General features: G+C 45.5%; 1 protein-coding gene across 1 annotated transcript in view; it reads right to left on the bottom strand.

Moving 5' to 3' along the window:
• Positions 1-3,033: 3,033 nt before the first annotated feature.
• The window catches only part of LOC119393743 (uncharacterized), a 57,432-nt gene continuing 36,862 nt past the window's right edge, over positions 3,034-23,603 (bottom strand). Inside the window, exon 6 of the transcript XR_007416368.1 lies at positions 3,034-3,529. The gene's annotated coding sequence lies outside the window, so the exon portion shown is untranslated. The remainder of the gene's footprint in view (positions 3,530-23,603) is intronic.

Raw genomic sequence — 23,603 nt, 5'->3', positions numbered from 1 at the left:
TCGTCACGTGCGCACGGGTGCGCATCTGCACCTCTCGAAACGCGCGCCGCTCGAAGCTATCTTGCAACCGCACCTGAATTTAGTGACGACGAGCTTTGAGTTCGAAGGTGACAGCACCTCAGCTTCAAGCTCTTATGGCGACAATGTTTTGCGTCAGCCTGGAACATCGCAGCCGGTCAGGCGTTGGTTTCGTTTACGGCTTCAAGTGGTCTCCTTCGCCGCGCGTGCGTAGTTTCTGACCTTTATGCACAATCTTGAGCGGCTCTGGTTACGTGTGAGGTCCACACGTCGCTGGGGCACGATGTGCTCGCGCTGGCTGCAAAGCTTCTCCTCACAAGAAGGCCGCCGGAGCAATCTCAGTCCCGCGCTACACAGCGGCACGAGACGTTTTAGGACTGCGCGTGATTTCGTTCTTTTTTTAACACAAAAGTGTTTTATGCGGGGGTCCACCACGGCTCCACTGACGCATTTCCGTCACGGATATGACGTTGTAAAATGTAAAGACTAACATATGGAAAAGAAAAAACTATAAGAAAAATTTCGTCATTGGGAGTCGAACTTACGACCTCTCGTCGCCAGCGCGCAACGCGAAACGACTCCGCCACAGACGGCATGTTGTCTGCTATGCTAACGGCGAGCTATTTATGTACACCATTTGCCGGTGGCGGTACTCAGAGATCGGCGGTACAGCGTGTTTTCGTTATCACTAGCGAGATGGCGCGAAGAGCGCGCTTTAAAAGTAGTCCTGGTAGTCCCACACGCTGATTAGCGCGCGCCTCGACAGAGCGTGGTCGCTCGTGCGGGCGCTTATCTCGTGATCTCGGTGGTTTGTACGTCTTGCGCTCTGCCTGCAAGTTTCCGCTGAGAGCACCAAGGTCGCCTCGCTCACTGCAGCGGCTGCTTTTGCGAAAGGAGCGTGCTGCTCACACAGAAATAAGTTACAACTGTGAGAGTTCGCGCTCATCCTGTGTATGTTCGTTCCGCGCGTCCTTTCTGCTTGAGCAGCGCATTGAAAGTTTCGAGGGGCTTGCCGTTCTTCGCGTAACATTACAATTTGATGGTGTAGCATTCATTCCTTCGCGCTTGGGAAGAAAACTGAATCTCAAGCGCCGATTCCCAAATCAACAGATAAGCATCAGGTATTTCGACTGAGGTGTTAAAATGAAGACGTTGTTTTGTGGCCGAAATCTGTTTGGCTTCGTGGCAATAGAATGTAGGGTAAATAACGACAGTGACCTTGCGAGGAAACCATGGAACATTTTGTGCCCATGTCTTGTTTTTTTTTTTCGCTAACACGTTTTAGCAAAATTGCACATATACCTGTGTACTCGTTATTTCTCATTGTTTGACTGCTTGTTCCGCTGTTTATAGAAGTATGATCACGAGAGTGGCAAACTACCTCAAAAGGCGCCCACAGTATCAGGAGTAGTGACAACGTGCGGAGAATATTGTTATCGCTGCATGCGTATTGACGGTTTTTATAACGTCAATGCGGTTAGGATACAAACGAGCTCTTGAGATCAGGACAGAATGCACAACAAACGTTCAACTACGTCTGTGAAGACACATTTCACTTTTGTGTTATACCGATTCCTATGACAGAGGGATCAGCCATGTTTTTTCAATACTCTTTGCAAAATACGAATAGATATGCTTGGATGCACATTTAGAACGCCAACCTCTTCGGAGAGAGGATTGAACACCTGATTTATATAGGTGTTGTTCAAATCGCGGGCATCCATCTGTATTGGAACACCAGCAGGCTATTCTCGTAAAAAAAAAACAAAAAAATTACGCGGAAAGTGCACGAGTGCACCTGTGTTTCACGAAAACCTGGAAATGCTTCACCGTATTGCACGAGCATGAAGCAGTACCTCGGCTCAGATTTTCTTTGTATATTTTAATAGAAACTGGGTGTAGAACATTTATTGTTTTTTATACCTTTCCTGGGTCATTTATCTTCAAAATGTACATTATAAATCTTCTTTGTTCTGAGTGTTCTTGCATATATAGTGTTTTTATCGCTCTATTTATGAGCTGGCAACAACAGGTTACGAACTTTCAAATTTTTATACACTCCATAATATTTTTGTTGCTTTACAACTTATAATTTTGGAAAGACCGTTTCATTACGCATAATTTGGTATGCTGCAATGCATGCGGGAGTACTTTTCAACTGTCAAAAGCTTTCTCTCCGAGACATATGAAAAATGACCATTTTCCTCGCGGTAATGAGAGTTAACTGGTTACCTATTTGGGCACCAGTGAGCTTCAATTGGATAACCATGCGTGTTCAAGTGGTTGACCAAATGGACCCCAGTCTACATCAACTGGTCAACCAATTACCACTAACTCTACCCCAATGGCTTACCAATTGTATATGAACTGGTTTAACAACTCGATATAATTAGTACGTTCCAACGGGTGGCCAAATTCCAATAGGTTCAAAACCAATTGGTATTTTTCCAATTGGACCACTTGAATTTTTTGACTGGGGTTTCCTTCCAGGGCAAACCATACATATTTTAATGTAGCTTTGTGGCGCAAATTGGTAAATAGGAACCTTACCCTTTCGGAAGAGTTTGTGTGGGGGCTAGTTCTACAGTTACCCTTTCAATAACCCTTCATCCATGCACATTGCGGAAGTCCCACATAAATTATTTGCAAATCATTATTAGCGCACAGCTGTGGCTGCATCAACAAGCATGACGAGTTCATTTCTGTAAACGAACAAAATGGCTTATGTACCACCAGCAAAATTAAATGCCAAACTACATTGGGCAGCTAGACAAAGTGACAGAGACATGAAGGTATGTACTAGGCTGTGGTCAATTAGCGATCCCCAAGATTTTTGTGAAAATGCGTTGAGTGAGCATCGAAAATCCATTCCTTATCTCCCTAACCCACATCCCTCCGTCTAACTCAGTGTATATGTCGTCTGTATACATGGACAACTGAGCTACTCCATCACACACCTGTCCTAGCTCCGCAACATTTTAGTGGCGACCCTGTGATCGCATATCACCGGTGTAATTTCAATAATGTGGAACTTCACGTGGAATTACGCCTCCCATTACTGTGCCGTTTAATCTTTGCTGAAACCTTCTCGATCGTCGGTCACGGTCCTGGTCCTTGCCTTACTATGAAATCGACTATTTATAGCCCATAGCTCATCCTATTCCCCGTCAATGTTCATGGTCAGTTGTTCGGGCTCATGAGGGGCTAGTTCCTCAAACCTTCACCACATGAAGCATTCAGCTGAGCTCTCCCCTCATTCTCGATCTCCTCCCACTGAAGAGTCGATGAGTGGGGTAGAGAAACGGCTTTCATCGTGCACACCCTCCTCGTCCACAGACATTCCCCCTGCCTGGCATGGGAGAGACATGCCAGCAATCTTTGCCCACCGTACAGAAGCTATTTTTACAGCGAAAGCTGTTATGAGATCACAAGGGCCGTTTATGGCGCCGTAGTCGTCCGCCGCCGCCGCCGCCGCCGCTGCTGCCGCTGCCACCGCCGGTGTCCGTAACCGCTATTGCACGAAATAAGAAAAAAGAAGGAAATAAGAGAAGAATTTCCAGAATGGTACGGGGTTCAAATCTGGGCCCTCTGCGTTGGAGCCCAGTATTATTCTACCTCAGAGCCATGCCGGTTTTATTTCTTTCATGGTATTTATTACAAATGTGCTTAATTAGCATACATAACGAACAAAATACTCAAGGCGGCCTCTACCAGCGTACCAGCGTTACACAGAAGTCCTACAAGGGTATTAAAGCAGTACATTTCATGAAGAGTGGATACCAGTCCGGTTGAAACTGTAATTGTTGATAAAAGTCTTTTAGCTGAAGAGCCATTTGAATGAAATGCAACCGCGATGATATCATGGGCTCCGCATGCCTGTCTAACATGCGAGTTTTGCATAAACTGTGCATACCCATTAGTAAAAGCATGTCAACAGGCATAGAATGGCTTTTGGGTGGCACGAGATACGTATGCTATACGAATTTAAATTGAGTTGTTTTTTAAAAGCCCTTTGTAGAACGTCCCAAAATAATATGGCGTCTTTACAGCTGATGAAGCAATGTTGTATAGTTTCTCGAACTTCACAGACACGACATTTAACTGAAGATACAAAGATGCCTTTGCTGCTTAACCAGGTCTTCTTCACAGGCAGCGTCTGTGTATGCACTTTGTAGAAGAATGTCTTGGATATTGGTGAAATAGGCATTTTCTTCACACGCAGAAGCACGTCGTGTACAGGCAATCTGACATATAGTGAGCGGTACAAAGGTGCAGGAAACAACATATCTAATATGGCATTATACGGATCTTTTCGTGAACTAGAGAATAAATAGTCAGAGAATCTTACTGTGAAAAACCGCACTGATTCATACATTTCACACATGAATCCTTGCAAATAGGGAGGCGAGGCACAATTAGTAGACCCCACTAAACTTGGTAAAACATCAACGAGATTCACTTGTAAAAATGTTCGAAGCAGCGGATGATCGCAGTCCCGAAAATAGAAAAAATGATGGCTGATCCCTCCGTCATAGGAATCGGTATAACACGAAAGTGAAACGTGTAGTCACAGAAGTTAGTTGATTGTTTATAGTGCACTGGTATATGAGAGCCCGTACAATGTCAACTGTTGTTTGTCAGATATAGCACGCTTGATGTGGGCGCATCTCACTCACGTTGACGCCTAGTGGCACATTTCCGTACCGACGACTAACACACATGATCATGACTTAACCCTTGCGGTAGCTGAAGGTTTTAATATATACGTTGACACCGCATATGGTGAATCCCGCGCAAAGATGGCATCAACAAGCACACAATAAACACTGATACTCGATATGCACTGCTTCGAAGCGTCGTGAAATGCGAAGAGAAACGCTATGCGCGTCGTGTCTTCCCTCTAGCCTGGCTGTTACTTCTCACAGGGCGAGCGGGGAACGCGGTGCGACAGCCGGGCGAGCGTCGTAGAGCTATTTTTCGATATGGATGGATGCTGTGAGCGAGGCTCGGGCTAAAGCTGCCACTTCACGTTGACAAAATTAAACTTGTATTGGAAACACGCCGAATGGGATGGTCGTAGCAAGGGCGCGTTTTTCTTTTTTTCGAGCCTGGTGGCACAGATGTCACCGCCCCATTATAAAGGGGACGCTCATAGCATCCATCCATCAATCCAAGAGTACTGTGAGAGGAAAGTGTGAAAGATATAAGGCGCGTTCGTATAGCCTCCGTAATATATTTGGCGGTAGCTCAGTGGGCTAAATGCCTGCCAGCCATCGTCGCGGACCGAGAGGTCATGGCTTCGACTTCCGTCAACGGAACTTTTTCTTAAAGTTTTTTTTCTTTGCCATCTGATGGCGTTCATTTTGCTGACATACTTCCGTGACGGAAATACGTCATGAAAGTCTTGGTGTACCCCGGCATAAAACACTTTCGTGTTAAAAACGAGACACCAATTGTCCTAATAAGAGATGCACCAACCCAAGACCGCCTGCACAAACTGGTCTAAAAACATTGTCACGCCTCATCAGCTCATAACTTGATGACCAAATAAAGGTAGCAGAGATCCGGTGAAACTTAGAATGTAGTATTTGCAATACGTAGAATAATTTTGTTGCCAGGAATAGATTGCATGCTTTAGCTCTGCCAAAAATTGAGAGGTTATGGGGAATAAACGTATGGGCGTAACGCTTTAGGCTGGGTACACGTTCTTTGCAACAATGTGCGCTTGACTTGTATGCATCCAGTTGAACACCAAGGTAGTTCGGCGGCACACAGGACCATGCAATAGCCTCGAAATCCGTTGGTTTATAAGCCCACGGGCCAAACCACAGTCCTAAACTTTTAGCGAAGTTCATTCGTGCACCAGAAATGGTTCCGAATTCCCGAATAGCGGACACCACTGCTTTTATACTGGAAATGTCTATGCAAAAGAACGCCAGGTCATCCGCATACGCTAATACTTCCACCTCATTTCCCTAAGCACTGAAACCATAAACATTGCAAGATCGAATGACGCTTAAGCACAGTGGTTCCAAATAGAGGGCAAAAAGCAGTGGCGACAACGGACAGCCTTGCTTAACAGAAGAGTGAATCAACACAGGTTTTGACAGGTGGCCATTAACAATCAAACGAGTTGAACAATCACTGTAGCATAGTTTTATACCTTTGAATATAGTGGAACCAACGTTAGCATGTCCTAGAAGAGAGAAGAGAAAGGAATGACGAACCTGATCAAACGCCTTCGCTAAATCTACTTGTAATATTGTCAGTTAGTCATACGAGTGGGAAGAATGTTCCAATACTGTGCGGGCGATGTGTATGTTGGTTTGTATTGAACTACCTTTCAGGCCGCAAGTCTGGTGGGCGCCAATAAGAATTGACATGGCAAATTGTAGTCTGTTTGATAGTATTTTTGCAAAAATTTTATAGCCAACGTTACACAGTGTAATCGGTCTGTAGCCGTCAACATGACGGAGCTTTTCTCTATTTCGGAATTAGGATGGTGTGGCTTCTTGTAAAAGATTGAGAAAGGGTCCCCATATTCAAACTCTGCGTAAAAATGTCCAGCAGTACCGGGCACAATAAGGATTTAAAGGTTTTGTAAAACTCGCCCGACATTCCGTCGGGTCCTGGCGTTTTCGACATCGGTAACTGGTCAACAGCGAGTTCTATTTCTTTTAAAGTGATTGGCCCACTAACAGACTCACACTCTTTGTCACATAAAGGAATCACAAATGACAGAAACTGCGTTACGAGATCTTCAATCTGTTTTTCATAGGAATCTCTGAACAATGCTTTCTAATAAGCTTCAAATTCTGTCATGATTTCGCTTGTATTAGTTACCAATGAACCTTGTGAATATAAATCTGGTATAAATTTGCTTTTTGCGTTGCGGTATTCATCGAGTAAAGCTTGACGTGTGGGATCCTCTGAATGCAAGGTACGAGTATTGCGTGATCGAACACGGGCACCTCTGTAGCGTAAGGTGTCGTACCTCTGGAGTGCGCATTTGACATTAGCGATTTCGTCTGTGTAACAACCAGGCGCCTCACATTCAAATTCATATAAGTTTTGAAGATTCTTTAGTAACATAGTGATCTTGAACATATTTTGTTCCAATCTTCTGTAAAAGCCCCTCACTGATCCGATTTCGATAGCTACTGTCCGAACTTCTTGTTTGAAAAATTCCCAAGAGGCAAACAAAGGCATGTCAGCCGACAAGCAACTCCTCAGGGCTACGCGCACGCGAGCAGTAAATTCCTGATCACTCACAATTGAAGAGTTGACTTACCAGAGTGCCCACTGCGGTCTGAAATATGATCGAGTGTTATCACCAATCTGCCCCACAAAAATGCAGTGATCTGAGAACGAAATAGTTTCCGTTTTGCATGACAGGTAGCGAGAAATAAGAGGCGCTGGAACATATATGCGATCAATTCGAGTGTGAGTACTACCCTGTGCATGTGTATATGAGGGTAATCTATACAGTGTTCCTATGCCAACAAGTCGCGCGTTTTCAACTATCAGAGATAGCACTTCAGCACTCTTATCGCTGCGACTAAACCCAGTACGATCAGATGGACTGCAAACACAGTTGAAATCACCCATGAGCAGAATGTTACGGTCAGAATCTAGCAAAGTGGCCAAGCTTTCAAAGAAATTAGTGAGCCGTGGTGCATCATTGAAGGCATATACATTGATTAGGCGCCACGGCAAACCATACAACATAAAGTCGCATTCTATAAGCCACCCTCTTCGTCAACATTATAAGCAACAGAAGAGTAAGGTAAACTCTTCCCAAGAAACAAAAGGCAGCCCACCGATAGGCCTACAGCGTGCAAAACAATTACATCAAATACGCAGAGATATGGCCGCAAGGCACTATCCGTATCCACTTCCCTCTCGATCTTCGTTTCTTGAACGGCGACGAAGTCAAGGTGATGGCTGAACAGCAACCGGCGGAGCTGCAACTGCTTCTGCTTGGATCGAAGTCCACATACTACGTTGATTGTTGCAAAAGTGAATTTCTGAGGCAGCGCCATGATGTCTACACTTTTATCACAGCTGCATGCGCCGGTCTTGTGGGGAAGGGGCGCGCGAATGCTCCCCGTTACTACCACCAGGATTCCTTGATCTTGAACGTCTGCACTTTCCTGCATGCTTTGATGGTCTCTGACGTCGTGATTGTCTTGGGCCAACCGCTGAGTCACTTTACTCACTCGTCTCGGGGTTTGGCGATGCAGGGCGCTTACTTATAGAAACAAAGGGCTGGGCAAAGATACTTTGAAATTGTATCGCGATACGATACAAGATACTCGGTAAGAAGTATTTGAGATACAGATACAAGATACTGCTACAATAATTGTATCCGATACGATACTTGGTAATTGTATCTTAAGATACTTCAATACATTCTCAAATTTGTTTTTATAGATCCATATAATGTAGCACCAAACGCCTATGCACGAAAAATGTCTACTTGGAAGTTTCTTAACTGTGACTTATGTTGTGTCATTTGAATGAAATGTCTGTTAGTATCTCAAAAGTTTTGCCCTTCTTGCTCAAAGTACATTAGTTTCCTTCCAAAACAACTTATTGGGGTTTGCTTTAGCTTTTTCACAGGACAACTCTCTGTACACTTCGCTGACAGCGGTTCTTGCTTGTCATTTTTGCAACTGATGGGAGTCTTTGCTCAGCATGCCGACCAGCTAGCGGGTTGCCATATAATCACAATAACTTCATTAAGAAGCGTACACGCGACGGCGCAAATACCGGTGTAGACTTTTACCTTGTCCGCGAAATACCGTTTGCGCAATGCCGGGTATCCTGACAGGTGTACAGCAGCAACAACGCTGGTAGCGACATTCTTATATTTCTTTTTTTTTGGGGGGGGGGGGGGGAGGCTGGGAGGATGCATGGTGTATACTAGTGGTTTGAGACCTTTCGCTAGCGGTCCGGCCCGCACATGTGACCGTCTTCGTCCCATTTGGTTTTATTTTCTTAAATAGTATGTACATGAGCTACATAGACATGACTGGTCTTAAGCATTCCTCTCGTGAGGACCCTGAAACACAACCGTGGAACAAAAACTCTATATATCAGAATCTTCATCCAGATTTCACTCGTTGTGTACATCGCTATCGATGTTCCTCGAAACTTGGCTCCCAATCCCCTTCAGAAATGACCAATACGTAATGAGTATGAGATATGACAAAGGCTTCCTTTCAAATGGCAACGTCATTTTGTTCAAACTGTCTCCGACCCCCGCTCCCACCATCTTCACTGTTTCAGCCCTTGAAACTAAATTTCGTGACTGCTACGATTGACTGCTACGAATTTCGTGATAGCTACGATTACCTGGCGATTAGTAATATGAAAAAAAATTTAGGAACGCCCAAAGCAGGAAAACAAATCTAAGTAAAATATAGAGGTGGTTGTGTATCAAACATTCACATTGAATGAGTACAGAAACACAATACAGACGGCGCCCTTAATAGCTATGAGCATGAAGTATCGTCAACTTACCTGTTGAGATAAGAGAAAATTCAGTGCCTATGAAGAATTGCCTGAAACGGCTCGTTCGGACGCTCATGAGTAAAATGGTGCATTCCGTATAACAGCGTTTCTGGAATCCCCTTCCTAACATCTTTAAGGTGGCTCCTAATAATTTCCGTTATTATAATGCAAACTCACTTTCGCTATTTTCCTAAGCGGTAAGCAGAATGTTTTGTACTGTATACTCAAGGCGCGCCCACATAATTTTATGTTTGTTTTCAAAATTGCCTTGGAAACATGTAAATGTGTAAAAAATAGCAGAAATAAAGCGGGCAGTTAAAAGAATAAAGCAGACATCTTATTTTGGGAGCGCGTTACAAAATACATACTGCAGTGACCAGACCGGAAAAATAATAGAGACCTAGGTAATGCATGGGATGCAAAGGGACAGCTAAGAAAGCACATGTGCTAATAATCAAATTATGATTTCCAACAATAATTGAACAAATGAGCACGAAGTGATAAATGCGGTAGGCCAAGTATTTTCTGTTAGGTAAACGCTTGCTCTATTAGATGTGGCATCAGTACCAGTGGTGCTAAAGTTGTTAGAATCTTACTTGCATGTAAGTTAATTCATCGCATGCAAGTCAAACTTGCATCCACGAGATCCTTCACATCGCTATGTAAAATCTACGAGTCGCAAAGCAACCCCATTCCTGCACGCGTCACATTTCATCACGAATCAAGACACAAGACATTCTTCAATAAGGACACTATAGCAACATGAGAATTTGCGCGATAGACGCAACATGCAGTGGAGTACGCGGCGCAGGACAGTGGCTAAGAGCAAGTGTCACGGCACTGGCGCAAACTAAAAAAAAGGAGAAAACAAAAGGTACGTGGGCTGGGCGTTCACGTCCGCGCGCTTGTCTTCCTCATCTTCTGCACTCACTGGAGGACTCTGGCGGGAAAATAAAATTACGTCACGGCCTTTAGACTTATTCAGATGGCTTAGTGGCACCAGTACCAGCTTGAGAAGTGGAGCTTGGCCAGTGATTATTGTTTCGCACGCTTGTGTTGCGATAGAAGTATCTTGTATCTTAAGATACACGATACATTTCGAATGTATCGGAAATACAGATACAGATACTAGTCTTTCGAGGCGTATCGCGATACAGATACAATATACCCGTAGAGTATCTAAGATAGTATCTAAGATACATGTATCTTCGATACTGCCCAGCACTGAGAAACGTCGCACATCAGCACTAGTTAGCTTCTCACGTGGCGTTTTCTACATCAGCATTACTGCCGCGGCTTTCCATTTGTGTCAAGATTGACTCATGTGCAGGTACCGCTTCTTTCTCTCCGCTGTCTGTCACATCTACAGTGTTTGAGGCTTGTTTAGATTTCTCCGCCCCAGCACAGTCGCTAGCTGCGTCCTTGTCAACAGCACAGGGCTCAGCGACCACAGCACGTGGAAGATCTCCCGTTGCATCGAGGACTTGCGTAGCGTCCATGATATGTTCTTTAAACGCATCTTCAGGTGATCGCATGCGATATCGTAATTTAGTGGCATACGCAGTGATGCTACCGAGGACTTCTGATTTGGAGCAATTTTTGAAGCAGCAAAATTACCGTTTTGGAGCACTTTGGAGCAGCAAAATTTTCATCTTGGAGCACTTTGGAGCAGATAATTTTGCATCTGGGAGCACTTTGGAGCAGCGAATTTTACATCCTGGAGTGAAATACAGAAGCATATTGCATTAACATTCAAGCAACTGAGTGTTATTATGGGGCTCTTATGAAGGCTAGAAATATTTCGATTCATTGCTAATCTCATGGAAAAAATCATCTCAGGAGTATAGGCGTGCGCACAGGGGGGCAGGGGGGGGGGGGCGGCCGCCCCCCCCTCTAATCACCTAAGATGGGGGGGGGGGGTGCAAAATCTGCCCCGCACATTGACCCTTGCGATAGCAATTATATGGACACTCTCGGCGGATTTTTTGCCGTCGCCGTTACCGTAATTTTCCGTATAAAGTCCAAATTAATAACATCACCACGCGCATTCTAGCTGTGGGTAAAAGCTAGCGAGCGCAGGCGACGAACGCGGGTGAAGCGGAGATTAAACTAGCCGGCCGTCTGTCTCCGCCGCACGGACAGCGCGTGAGATAACATCGTCCCGCGTGCGGGCCTGCCGTCGATTGCTCATCAAAAAGAGAGAAAACGCCTCGCCCGTCTTTCGTAAGGAGCAACTGAAAAATTTCGGGGGGGGGTTGAACCCCCCCCCGCAATTTTTCAGTTTTGCTTGCGTATATATGCACGCACACATACAAACGCACGCACGAACATACATAAAGTATGGTTGAACCCCCCCCCCCCCGAAAAAAATTTCTGGCTACGCCCCTGATCTCGAGGCATCAGGAGACGGCTCGTAAACTTTCTGTGCTCTCAACGCTTACTTCGCATTTAGAGAACTCAGAGCAAGAAAACGCTTCGGTTCCTCTAGGGGCCATATTCTTTTAAACCAGCGTTTTGTTGAGTTACGCGATATCGGATCCAAAAGAGTTAGCTGCTAGTCTTACTTCGTTTCACAATACAATTTTTGGTATCGCATTCATTGCATCGCTCTTAAGCGAAACTGAGTTTTTTTAACCATTAGCTATTGACCCCCGAAAGCGAGGGGCGGACGTGTAACATGGCGTAGCCGCTTCACTGTGGGCCGTCAGCGACGGGCCCGCTACTGACAGCTGCGCATTTGCGGCTGCTCCGACTAGGAGATATGATTTTACTAATGAGATGATATTTTTAAAAAAGCAAGCAAAAAATTCGAATTGGAACCCTAGCACGTGAGCTCGAAAGGGCAGGGCCTTTTAGGGGGTATTTACCGCAGAGTGATTACAAACTCGGACGTGCTATTGGAAGGAATTACGAAAAAGCTGTTCTGGATGAAGATCCATGGATAAAGTATATCTGAGGAAAAGTGTCAACGCGTTTCCACCGTTCGCGTGCTCTTCCATAAACGCGAAGCAAGGAAAATTCGATATTGTCCCATATATCTACTGCGAGCGATCCCGGATTTCATTCCGCGATGTACGGAAACAGAAGTGACAGACATTTTAGCGGCACTCATGTAGTTATTACTGAATATTGCTTTCCTTACGGTGCCGTGCGACGCTTGAAACGAGCTATCAGCAGCGTTTCTGGAACAGACGACTTCCGCCGATGAATCGCCGTCGCACTTTCTCGCTACCGATAGGCCTAGACGTCATGAGCCTCTGCGGAGAGCGCATTTTGCTGTCGAGCCGACTTGCAGAACAGAAGCTGCGTCGGCACCGTGCATGGCATCGTGGCTTACTCGGAACGCACGCGCGAGCGCTATTTATTCAGCGGAATAATTCTTGGTCCATGATTGCGACTTTATTGGCAGCCCCAAGATCGAGCTGCACATGTTCTGACGCGCCGGCGGTGCGATTGCCGGTGATAGACGCCCCCAAACCCGAGACTTTGGCGCAGTTTGGCGCAAATTTCGTCGATATTATCAGGATGGCGCAGTAAATACAATTTGGCGCACTTTGGCGCAGTTGGCGCAGGAGTGGAATCACTGCATACGTCGCCACACATTCTTCAGCCGTATGTCCAAACCGCCGACAATCATCGCAGCGTGGTGTCCTGCAGTGTCGACGAATATGTCCTACTTTGTTGCAACGAGGGCATAAAGGTGGCCTGCCGGGAATCAGCACTAGGCTTTGTAGACCACACACTGAGAGTAGATGCGGGATGTCGGAGACACGGACTCCGTCACCAAGTGCCAGTACAACGTCTCGGTTAAGGGTCTTTATCTGTTCCATTTCTGACACCCTCCAAGTTTCCGTTGAAATTGACTTGATCTTTCCGAATGGTTGAAAGGCTTCGTGTACCTAAATATCTTCCAGGCGCTCAGGGCGCCATAACAGCTTCATTTTAACCTCCGTAGGTTCAGGGTCTATCACAACGCATCTTCGTCCTCGAACAAAGAATTCACCACAAGTTACTATCTTGATTTTAGATACGCAATCCTGCAAGTCACCATCCGGACATCTGACATTTGAAACTGTCCAATCGAGGTTATGTCAACAAGGTCTATGATATTTCGGAGGGCATCTCGAAAGACCTGCGCTCGGTATGGGCGGCCAGCAACGTCTGCATGCAGGAAAACGGAGTCAGTGACAAGCTTACCAGTAAGAAGATGGGGCAGGACGATACGGTAGTCATTACTACTGGTAGAAACCTGGGCAGTACCTCGGCTTGAAGCTGATTGATCCTTTGTAGCGGAGAACATCAAAAACACAATCGTTCCGAACGGCGTCTTCGTTCATGTCGGTGCTTGAAGATGCTTCGCAAAAAGGCACTATACAGGCTTCATGTCGGGAAGGAACCACATTAACTTGTGTAATGTAGCGTGGTAGAAGATTAAAATGACAACCAGGCGTCACACAACACGAATTCTGTAACCAGGTGTCACTGAATGCGACCTACGCAACAAGTGGTTTGTTGGTTGGTCGGTAGATCCTCAACTACTTGGCGCAACCCACCGTGGGGGATCTGCCATGAAACGGGTGGTACCTTATTTTAGAAATAAAATTGTTTTAAAATCCGAATATGTTTAGGAATGGATGGTATAAAAATAAATTCACTGGTCCAATCCAGATTTTCAAAAAAAAAAAGAAACCAATAGGTTGAAACAGTGAAATTGCACATAAACTTAACATTCTATTCTTTTTGTTTCCCGTAAAAAATCGCACACAGCTTCGCAAACGTTCCTGTGGCTAAAGCCCATTTCAGTTGCACCAAAGGAAAGAACCACCGGAAGGGATAAACTTAAGCCCATTCTTCAAAGAGGTTGTTCTAGCAATCGTTTTCTTTGATTTGTGAGCAATCTGCATGTTAAAAAGAAATGATGCAGAGATTCATTCTCGTTGCAGTGGAGGCATAAGGGTGACTGTACCAGACCCGACCTGTGTAGGTAAAAGTTCAGAGGGGGAACTCGACATCGTATCCTGGTAATTGATATTTCTGCCCTTCTAGTGCAGCACCAACGATTTTTCCATGGATATTTAGGGTGGAGAAACTCAGATGTTGCCAAAGCCGATTTGGCAAAGGTATCCGACGTGGCAAACTTTTCAAATCGTGCCGCTGTTGCGTTTGCGCACCGCTCACCGCCTATCAGCCGGCGCCCAAGTCTGGCTCTTCTGTTCCGGACGATAATCTGCTATAGCGCATGTGCGTTGATATGTTCTCCCTCGCCCTTCGATCACGGCGTTCCTTTATAAAGGACTGCGGATCACGCCATGGGCGCTTCTTTTTGTACATCTTCTTTCGGCAAGCATGCCGCATTAAAAGTACGTTCTTCCTTCTCGAGGCGTCTTCTTCTCCCGGCTTGGAGCCCAACTCGGCCAAACGTAACACCGCTGAGACAAACGCCAACGTCGGCAATATAGAGATTATGGGACCATTATGTGATGCCACCGCAAGCGCATCTGCATATTCATTGAGGGTTAAACCCTTGTGACCTGGTACCCACACTAAGCGAATAAGACGATAATGTCTTGGGACAAGAGAATAAAATACTTCTAAGGCATTCGAGAAATTAGGTACAGTTAATGCAGAGCAGATAGACAGTCTGTCAGAATGACAGCTTCTGTTACTGACAGGGGTAATTTACGTAAGGCTAGGACAATCGCAAGCAATTCAGCTTGATAAATAGGCGTAAAGTCGGGTAAACGAATTGAAAAAGAGCAATCCACCCCTGAGGAAGGGACCGAATCTGTCCCGAAACGTCGGGTCAGTTTATAGCTTTTAAAGTTTAACTTTAGCAACGTGGCTGGAGAATTTATTATTTTTCGTATGAATTTATCACCCAGCCAGACAGATCTCTGTCGAATATGTTCACATTTAATTCCCACTCCTGCCTTTTCTTCACAAACTGAAGCGTCAGTCGCTATAACAATGTTTGTTTCTAAATTTGACAGGTGGTCTTCCAAAACTGCATTCAGTTACTTATTGGGTAAATGTTTGCATTCCTTAGGAAATATGTTGTCGAACTCTATTCTAATTGTTGGAGGAGATCTGTTAAATACAAGTACCTCACGAAGGTTTACATGTATTTTTTCCAAGAGTTTCTGTGCGACAATCACTTATGGACACCTTAATCTAGACCACTGGTGGTTAAAAAGGGACGTCGGCTCATTAATAAAAACATACCGTGATCTTCTCTTAGGTGTCGCATATATCTTTAGGAAGGTACGTACTGTTAGAATTTGGAACCGTGTAAGAAGAGAAGGCAGGCGCGCTTCATTATACAAAATATTATTTGCGACAAATTTAGGAAGCCCAAAACATAATCTTAGTTATGTGCGTTCTAGAAGAACCAGTGGTCAAACTTTATAAGCAAGTGATCCAGAAAACAAGACGCAGCCAAACGCCAATATCGGGCGTATATACATACAGTAAATCATAGTGAGCACATCACGACGTAAACCAGATCGTTTACTGCTGACTCTACGAAGCATCCCTACCGCCCGTGCTCCTTTAGCTGCCATATTTTGTATATGTGCATCCCAATTTAGTTTTTCGGTATAGATCACCCCTAAATACTTGACCGATTCCACCTGCGGTATGACATCTTGTCGGTAAAGTAACGAAATTTGCACTGGGACACTCAGTGGGAAAACTACCATTGCGCTTTTCCTGATGTTCAAAGATAAATTAATGCCCTCAAGCCACATTTCCAGAGTGTTCATATATATTTGTAGAATTTGATACAGTGTATGTATATCTGCAGATGTAGCAAAAAATGCAATGTCGTCAGCATATACATACACCTGCACGTCATGTTGTACAGGGATAGTACACAGTAATCAACTAAATAATAATGGTGACAATACCGAGCCTTGGGGGAGACCTCTAGTTTGTTTATAGCTTGAAAAAGACACACCAGATTGAAACAGTAGAATTCTCTGTTTTTTAAAAAGGAATATACCCATGCAACGAAGTAGTGTGGTAAATGTAGGTCGGTCCACTGTTAAAGGGAACACTCGAATGAGCCCCCTTCATTTTGCTGGCCCCCTCATTCCAAGTGGATGTGGAAACGTTGTTTGTTCAAGGTACTGGTCTGTCAAAGGGAGTCGGAACTGTCAACCACCAGTAGTCTTATGTAAATCTAAGCCACTGTACTGTTGCAAGAGAGCGATATCCTGACATGCCCTGAACGCAATTGTTCCCTTTAACAGTGGACCGACCTGTACATGCGTTAGCGAATTTATTAATTTAACGTGTTCCACGCTGTCATAGGCTTTTGTAATATCCAGAGTGACTAAAGCGGAAAAGTGTTTCTTAGAACGAGCTAATTGTATCCTACTTTCTAAGTCAACATGGGCACACCAAATGGAGCAGCCACGCCTGAATGCAATTTGGCATGGGCTCAAGATCATGTTTTCGTTCAACCAATTGTCTATCCGAATGTGTTCTTTCGATTAGTTTTACCAGATTAGATGTGAGCGAAATAGGCCTGATGTTATCTAAAGTGAATCCAACTCCATGCTTTTTTAATAAAGGAATTATTTTTGCCATTCTCCACTCAGGCGGAATCCATGAATTTCTAATAGAGTGGTTAACTATTGCAAGTAAATCCTGGGGCGAAATTTTATGTACAATTTTTATTACCGATGCGGTTATGCCATCCGAACCTGGCGCAGCATTGGGCAAGATCTTCACTATTTGTGCTAGTTCCGAAGCTGTCACCTCTTCAAAGTCGTCACTTTTGACAGGGGACCGTGAGTGGAATGAGCAAGCAGCCGTGAGGCAACTTTCCAGTCCTTTAACAATATTTTCCAGGAAACTAGACAACTCACTTGGTGTTGAGACTACTGATACGATGTTAATTGGCGGCGGAATTACTTTTTTGGCTTTAAGGAAATTAAAAAGGGGTTTCCTATTGCCAGGCTTTGAAAGAAACTCCGAACGTTGGTTATCATGACAATCCTTCGCAGTGCCGACTGTTCGTTTAAAAGCCGCAGCCGCATACTTATAATCCCTCCAATTTTTAGGACATTGGTTTTAGAGCAGTTTATGCCACGCAGCTTTTCTGAACCTGTAATTCTGTGAACAGTCTGAGTTCCACCAAGGATTAGAAGAATTTCTTTTAGAAACATTTACTGTACATTTAGCTTTATTTAGAGATTTCTTTATCAGATCGCTGAATTTCATAGCATATTGCTCTTCATTTTCATCTGTCCGTTTTGACAAAACCACGCGTAGCACCTTTTCAAATGCATTAAAATTGATGTGAGTAACCGACCGGCTGTTTACTGAAGTCACGGGAAGCAAAATCTCAAAGAATATAGGAAAATGGTCGCTACTTGTACCCGAGTACAAAGTAGACCATGTAGAAATAGAGAGACTGGGACTATAGAAAGTGAAATCAATTGCAGAAATAGACCGATTACAAGCGAAAGTGGGTGTTTGCTGGTAGATGCATGTTAAATTATTCTTAGAAATGAAATCCCACAGACGCTTCCCACACGTATCTGTTCTGAAACCCCATGAAATATTGTCACGTGGTCGTGACGTCGACGAAGACAGCAGTCGGCGTTTGCAGAATGAAACTGTTTATTTGGCCGAACTTGTGGCCGGGAAAATGAGAACTAGAACTACAGCAATACACGCTGTACAATGATAGCGGCGAACAGGGCGTCGTCCGTCGATCATCTGACAAGCAGTCAAGCGCGTCGGCTTTTATACAGGCGCTATCGAACTTTCCAGCGATATCGCTGGTGGCGGCGTTATCTCTCGACAAAGCTGGAACATTCTCGTGCGGCGCGAAATCTTAACAGATTGTTCCAAAACAATCGCGAAGCTTCCTACACATCACGGCGAGGCCTGCGCAGAGCGTTGCCCACAGTCTTTGTGGGTGAAGCTTACACTCATGAAATATAAGACTCGCGGCAATGCCCCTCTCTGAAAAAGCATCGTCCCGATGCTTAAAAACAGAACATGAATACATGCAATACTAAAGAAAACTAATAAAGAAAGCAAGCATTAGAGTCCTCAGGTGCGCTAACGAGCATAGTACGGTTTAAGGCGCACCACATGCACGACCTCGGGTCGAGCTCGGCGCCTCTAGGAGTTCGTGATGCCGTCGGGGACAACCTCGTAGTCGATGGCGCCGAGACGTCGAAGTACCCTGTACGGTCCGAAGTATCGTCGAAGAAGCTTCTCGCTCCGTCCGCGTCGTCGTATTGGCGTCCAGACCCAGACACGGTCACCGGGTTGGTATTCCATCTGGCGTCGTCGAAGGTTGTAGCGGCGGCTGTCAGTCGTCTGCTGGTTCTTGATCCGTAGGCGGGCGAGCTGTCGTGCTTCTTCGGCGCGCTGTAAGTAAGCGGCGACGTCGAGATTTTCTTCGTCGGTGACGTTGGGTAACATGGCGTCGAGCGTCGTCGCCGGGTTCCTTCCGTAGACCAACTTGTACGGCGTCATCTGCGTCGTTTCTTGGACGGCCGTGTTGTAAGCGAAGGTCACGTACGGAAGGACGGCGTCCCACATCTTGTGCTCAACGTCGACGTACATGGCGAGCATGTCGGCGATGGTCTTATTTAGACGCTCGGTGAGGCCATTGGTCTGCGGGTGGTAGGCGGTGGTGCGGCGGCGGCTCGTCTCGCTGTACTTCAAGATCTCCTGAGTTAGGTCCGCAGTAAAGGCGGTACCTCTGTCTGTGATAAGGACCTCTGGGGCGCCATGACGCAAGACGATGTTCTCCACGAAGAACTTGGCTACCTCGGAGGCACTGCCTTTGGGCAAGGCCATTGTCTCGGCGTAGCGGGTGAGGTAGTCAGTCGCTACGACAATCCACTTGTTGCCGGAAGTCGACGTCGGGAACGGCCCCAGTAGGTCCATCCCGATTTGCTGGAACGGCCGGTGCGGTGGTTCGATTGGCTGCAGAAGTCCCGCTGGCTTAGTCGGCGGTGTCTTCCGTCGCTGGTAATCTCGGCAAGTCTTGACGTAGTGGGCGACGTCGGCAGCAAGGCGTGGCCAGTAGTATTTTTCCTGTATTCTGGCGAGCGTGCGGGAAACACCGAGGTGTCCAGCCGTCGGGTCATCGTGTAGGGCCTGGAGGACTTCTGGTCGCAATGATGAGGGCACGACAAGAAGGTAGTCCGTCCGCAGTGGCGAGACGTTCTTTTTCAGGAAAACGCCGTTCCGTACGAAAAACGACGGCAGTCCTCGCTTGAATATCCTCGGAACAACGGCGGTCTTGCACTCGAGGTACTCAATAAGGCCCCCCAGTTCCGCGTCGGCCCGTTGCCTTTCGGCGAAGTCGTCGGCACTTATACTTCCGAGGAAGCAGTCATCGTCGTCGTCTTGCGGCGGCGCGTCGACGGGGGCACGAGACAGGCAGTCGGCGTCAGAGTGTTTTCGTCCGGATTTGTACACGACGGTAATGTCGAATTCTTGAAGCCTCAGACTCCATCGTGCGAGACGACCTGAAGGGTCCTTCAAGTTAGCTAGCCAACGTAAGGCGTGATGGTCACTGACAACTTTGAAGGGCCTGCCATAGAGGTAGGGGCGAAACTTTGATGTAGCCCAGAGGATGGCAAGGCATTCCTTTTCTGTTGTGGAATAGTTTGCTTCTGCCTTGGATAGTGACCGGCTAGCATAATTGATAACCCTTTCAAGCCCGTCAGTCTCTTGTACAAGGACGGCACCGAGTCCTACGCTGCTTGCGTCGGTGTGTATTTCCGTATCAGCGCAATCGTCGAAATGCGCAAGTATGGGTGGCTTCTGCAGGCGTCGTTTAGTTCTTGAAAGGCTTGCACTTGCGCCGTTTCCCACCTGAATTCCACGTTATTCTTCGTGAGAAGCGTCAGTGGTTCGGCGATACGTGAAAAGTTTTTGACGAAGCGTCTGTAATAGGCGCATAAGCCGAGAAATCGGCGCACGGCCTTCTTGTCGGTGGGTGGCGCGAAGTCGGCGATGGCAGCTGTTTTCCGCGGGTCTGGGCGCACTCCAGACTTGCTGATCACATGACCCAGAAACAAGAGCTCGTCGTACGCGAATCGGCACTTTTCTGGCTTCAGGGTCAGTCCAGAGGCCTTGATTGCTTGAAGTACTGCCTCAAGCCGCCGGAGATGCTCGTCGAAGGTCGAGGAAAACACGACGACGTCGTCCAAATACACAAGGCACGTCTGCCACTTCAATCCGGCCAGTACGGTGTCCATCCTGACTGTTTCGGCTGCTGTACAGATCTCTGTAGAACTCTTCCGCTACCTCAACTATTCTATCCATATTGTTTGTGACATTGCCTTCCTTGTCCCTTAATGCATACATCTGATTTTTGCCTATTGCCATTTTGCCTTTGCCATTCTCTTTAGTTCATGTCAAGCTGGCTGTGTAACACTTACGAATGATCTCTATATATTACTGCTAGCGATTTACATATTTGTGCTGTAATGCCTACAAAATGACTAGATTACCAGCGTATGGTCCTGCTTGCAATTAGAACATCTAACAATTGTGTATTTTTGTAATTCAATTGTAGATCTTCAAGCCAAAGCAAGCACATCTTAGGCTCAGGACAGTGACTTTTCTGACCGTGAAGTTGCTGTTTCACCTGGTGCGTTTTTAGCAACCTTTTTCTGCAGTTTTCCTATGAATATAACGTGTGAACCTGTGCCACATTGAAACCAGTCAAATAGCTCTCAAAACTGGATGGAAAATTTGTAAGCAGGGGTTGTGCTGGAGCCAACATTTCTACAAGTGTACTTGTCTTCTTCAAAGCTGCAACTGCTTTGCTTAGCTGCTTTTCCTAAGAAAAATCATTTGCAACCTTGGATAAGACAAGTCCACTTGTCGAAACGTCGGCTCCAGCAGAACCCCTGTTTACGAATTTTTCATCAGAGCTTCCATCTTCCCTTGACTCATGTCTTGTCATCATCCACTCAGCATACTAAAGTGACAATGCTGCTTCCAAGTTTAGCTCCAATAACTTTGGGTGAAGTTTTAAAGCATGCATGGCTGAACACTGCAAAGAACAATAACAAAATGTGATATAAAGAATTTACAACTATTTTTGTGCAGGTTATGCCTGCAAGCCTTTGTGTGCTTGTCACCTCCATAATTGCACGATTGTAAATGGTGGTTAAAAAGGTTCTTCCTTTGAACGTGGTCTTCAAAACTAACTAAAAAGACAAAAGCCAGGCTACCACCAGAGCCACCAAATTGTGCAGCTACATTAGTAACAGTAAATGAAGAAAAAGTGTTTTATGCAGGTTTATCATTTAAAAGCACGTATTGACTCGTAATATTTCATTTTCCAAATTAAGGCAAGGACATGTCGTAAACAGGTGTACACAAACTTGCATTTCGGAGGCATTTGAGACTATTCAATGTTTTCCTGGTGTTCCTTCGGCATTAATGACATTTCAACAAAATGTCGTAGGTCAGCACAGGTGCATTTTGTAGCACAGGTGTCAGATACGCCTTATAGAAAATGGAACATTGTAAGATAATTGGTTGCCATACCTTGTATGTTTTTTACAGCCCCTGCAAACACAACTCTTTTGAAAGAGAGCAGCAGCCTGCCTCCATGGCTCACTGGTAAGCATGTAGCTACAGCTTTCTTTCTCAGGTACAAATTGATTCACCTTCCAAACAATATACAATGGACTGTGCATTTGACAATTTGACTGTTCGATATGCCAGTCACGTTCGATACCCGGCTGTGGCAGCAGCATTTCAACAAGGGTGAAATCCGAAAAGCACAATGTACTTGATTCGGAGCCCCTCACCATGGCATGCCTCATAATAATATCGTTGTTTTGGCATGTTACAACCCCAGTGCAAACATTCAATAAAATGCAACTTACATCAACGACTTAATGTTCAAATTTCCTTCAAGAACAGGCCACAAGATAAAGGAACGAGATATTAAAGGGGTACTGGCATAGGTCGGCAAAAAATTTGGAGCTCACTCAGACTCACTCACGAAACATATCTTACCCTCAGGGCTCACTCGGACTCAGACTCAGCAAACTTTTCCTCATCCGGACTCACTCGGACTCAGACTCACTATAATTTTTCTCAACCGGACTCACTCGGACTCAGACTCACCAAAGTTTTATTCTCTCGAACTCACTCAGACTCAGATTCACGGCTCGATCTCAGTGTGTGAGTCTGAGTGAGTCGACTCATCCGTTAGCATTTAATTATCCTTTTTCTACCATAATGTCAATGCTCTTTAACGACAATATCTCGCATAATCGGTGCGCTACTTAGCACCTTTTGATTTCGTACCTTCAAATACGAGTTATCTGAGTTCGCAGTTCAATAAGGACCTTTTTATGGAAAGTCATGACTCACACGAGATGTTTATATCAGTAACTTCCCGTGAAAAAGTTTGCGGGGGGAGGTCAAGGCACCTCCCTCCTCTCCCTCCTCAACTCACGCCTCTGATCAATAAATATTGAGCTGACGTATGAACGGTAGCGCGTTGAAATATGCGGGAGTATACGGGAGTATCAAAGTGAGCTGACATAGGGCTGATAGTAATGCTAAAGTTGAGTAGATAGGACCATAGGTCGGCAAAAAATGTGGAGCTCACTCAGACTCACTCATGCAATATATTTTGCCCTTAGGGCTCACTCGGACTCAGGCTCACCAAAATTTTCCTCAACCGGAATCACTCGGACTCAGACTCACCAAAATTTTTCCCAACCGAACTCACTCGGACTCAGAGTCACAAAAACTTTACTCACCCGGACTCACTCAGACTCAGACTCACGTCTCGGTATGAGTCTGAGTGAGTCTGAGTGAGTCGACTCATGAGTGAGTTTGCCGACCTATGGCAATGACACAACGCAGGGCAATAAAAAAAGTACAGGAAAGGGTGTTTTTTCCTATACCCCTTGTTTTCTTCGGCTTGCGTTGCGTCATTATCTTTTGCACAGTATGAACCAACCATTCGAACAACTTGTTTTGTTATGGTATATTTCAATGCGCGGGATTGTTTCGCTTCATGCTGTTAGTCATAATCTATACAACTAGTATGTGTA

The sequence above is a fragment of the Rhipicephalus sanguineus genome, chromosome 5, assembly GCF_013339695.2.
Source record: "Rhipicephalus sanguineus isolate Rsan-2018 chromosome 5, BIME_Rsan_1.4, whole genome shotgun sequence".
NCBI classification, from domain to species: domain Eukaryota; kingdom Metazoa; phylum Arthropoda; class Arachnida; order Ixodida; family Ixodidae; genus Rhipicephalus; species Rhipicephalus sanguineus.
The sequence above is the reverse complement of the archived record's forward strand: the minus strand, read 5'-3'. Positions and strand labels throughout refer to the sequence as shown.